Genomic DNA, 2,510 nt, shown 5'->3' with positions numbered 1-2,510 from the left:
TACGTTCTGAGTTCAAATTCCGCCGAGGTCGACTTTGCCTTTCATCCTTTCGGAGTCGATAAATTAAGTATCAGTTACGCACTGGGGTCGATATAATCGACTTAATCCTTTTGTCTGTCCTTGTTTGTCCCCTCTATGTTTAGCTCCTTGTGGGCAATAAAGAAATAAGAAACGTTAGCACGCCGGGCGAAATGCTTAGCGGTATTTCGTCTGCCGTTACGTTCTGAGTTCAAATTCCGCCGAGGTCGACTATGCCTTTCATCCTTTCCGAGTCGATAAATTAAGTACCAGTTGTGTACTGGTTCGATCTAATCGACTGGCCCCCTCCTCCAAAATTTCGGGCCATGTGCCTAGAGTTGAAAAAGAATATGTTGAATAAAATCATGGTTAACTAATCCTCTTGTATTTTCTGTTACCCAAAGCCAGGGCCCATCCGCAACTACAACGCTACCATTTCATTTCTTTCTTTCTTTTTGTTAAACGTATTCATTTCAGGCTAAAATAATTAATGCATTCTTCCAGGAGTGAATAAAAAATTCTCAAACTTAAGGGGATGGGCCCCTTAGATACAAACATGGGCCCCCATATATGTATTCTAATGGCGCAGGATCCCACTTGTCATCGGTGAAGCTGCCAACCTGGCCAGCTGTGTATATATATATATATATATATATATATATATATATATATATATATGCACACACACACACACATACAAAGTATGATGATGCAAAGAGGGAAAATGGAACTCAATATATGAGTATATGTATATTTTTATTAATATTTAGCAGAAGCAACAGAGTCAATCAAGGACCGAGGGTTTCGTGCGTTAACCCTTATCAAACGAGTTACGTATGTGTGTGTTTTTAAGGTAAATGTTTACAGTAGCGCTTCCAATGTGAAACTTTTTGTATAGATATTATGGATATGATATACAGGTTAGATAGACAGACAGGTAGATAGATACTTTCTAGAGAATATAATACATTTTTCTGAAAGAAAGAGAGCATTTTTACAGGGAAAAAAAAAATTTCTAAAACTTTTTAAAGATCTAACACAAACCAAAGAAAATAAAGTTGAACATTCAAAATAGTTTCAAAGTAGTAACAACAAAAATGATAATAAGTTCTACTCAGGATTTTTTAAATGAGTAGCATGATACCTTTTGGCTTTCTCTTCTCTTAAATTTCGGCCTTCCTTTGGTATTCCTGTTACTTTAGATCGATGTATACATCTATATATGTAGGTATCTGTAAAGTGGTAACGGGTGCATATAATATATAGTATAATATATTATAAAAATGTTAGTATTGTTTAATTTCCGAACAAACGGTTTTGCTGCCGTTTGTATCTGAAGTTTGATTTCTTATCCAACAAAGACAGAGACGCGAGTAAAATTAATAAGTAATAACAGAGAAACGAAAATATAGCTTTGGAAAAAGCCTATCTCTCGTGACCTTAGCTTCCTTGACAACGCCGCCATAACTTACGTGGAAACCATGAACGGACATTCAAAAGAGACTTAGAGAGTGGGGGGAAGGGGAGAGTATGTGTATGTGTATGTACTTTTTATAACCACTATTTTTAATCGGCAAAAGTTATAAAAGTGACTCTAGAGCCGAGAGTTTCGTTACTTTCTGCCGATTAAAAAATATATAAAATAATTGTTATTAAATATTTTATCTTCATTGATTATCCCGCATATATATATATATATATATATATATTCTTTCTTCTTTTATTTCAGTCATTTGACTGCGGCCGTGCTGGAGCACCGCCTTTAGTCGAACAAATCGCCCCAGGACTTATTCTTTGTAATCCTAGTACTTATTCTATCGGTGTCTTTTGCCGAACCGCTAAGTTACGGGGGACGTAAACACACCAACATCGGTTGTCGAGCGATGGTGGGGGGACAAACAGATACACAAACACACACGCAAATATATATATATATATATATATACTACATACATATATACATTTATATACGATGGGCTTCTTTCAGTTTCCGTCAACCAAATTCACTCACAAGGCTTTGGTTAGCCCAAGGCTATAGCAGAAGACACTTGCCCAAGGTACCACGCAGTCGGAATGAACCTGGAACCATGTGGTTTGTAAGCAAGTTACTTACCACATAGCCACTCCTGGCGATTTTTTCTACTCCATCTTCCTTTTCTATTGGACATTCCTCTGTATCTGAAGAAGTGTTTTGCTTGAAACGTTAAACCACCTTTCTTTCCTTCCCTGAGTGTCTGCTAATACTTTGGACGGAAAAAATATGAATTCTGTAGAGGAAGTCAGAACAGTACTGGAGGAGCATTTTTCGTCACGGACATGTGAATTTTGGAAGAGGGGCCTAGCAAGTCTACCAGAGAGATGGAACAGCATTGTAGAAAATTAAGGAGAATATATTTTAAATTTAAAAAGAACTTTATTTATCTTAATTTTGAAAAATAAAAGAAGTATAAAATTACCGCATTATTTATAGGATGATCCTACATATATATATA

At 36.1% G+C, this 2,510-nt stretch overlaps 1 protein-coding gene across 1 annotated transcript in view; it reads right to left on the bottom strand.

Moving 5' to 3' along the window:
• The window catches only part of LOC106880354 (tubulin polyglutamylase TTLL7), a 33,654-nt gene extending 32,143 nt beyond the window's left edge, over nt 1-1,511 (bottom strand). Inside the window, exon 1 of the mRNA XM_014930238.1 lies at nt 1,163-1,511. The gene's annotated coding sequence lies outside the window, so the exon portion shown is untranslated. The remainder of the gene's footprint in view (nt 1-1,162) is intronic.
• Between the last annotated feature and the right edge of the window lie 999 nt (nt 1,512-2,510).

The sequence above is a fragment of the Octopus bimaculoides genome, chromosome 23 (genome assembly GCF_001194135.2).
Source record: "Octopus bimaculoides isolate UCB-OBI-ISO-001 chromosome 23, ASM119413v2, whole genome shotgun sequence".
In the NCBI taxonomy this organism is placed as follows: domain Eukaryota; kingdom Metazoa; phylum Mollusca; class Cephalopoda; order Octopoda; family Octopodidae; genus Octopus; species Octopus bimaculoides.
This window is presented reverse-complemented; position numbering and strand designations above follow the sequence as displayed.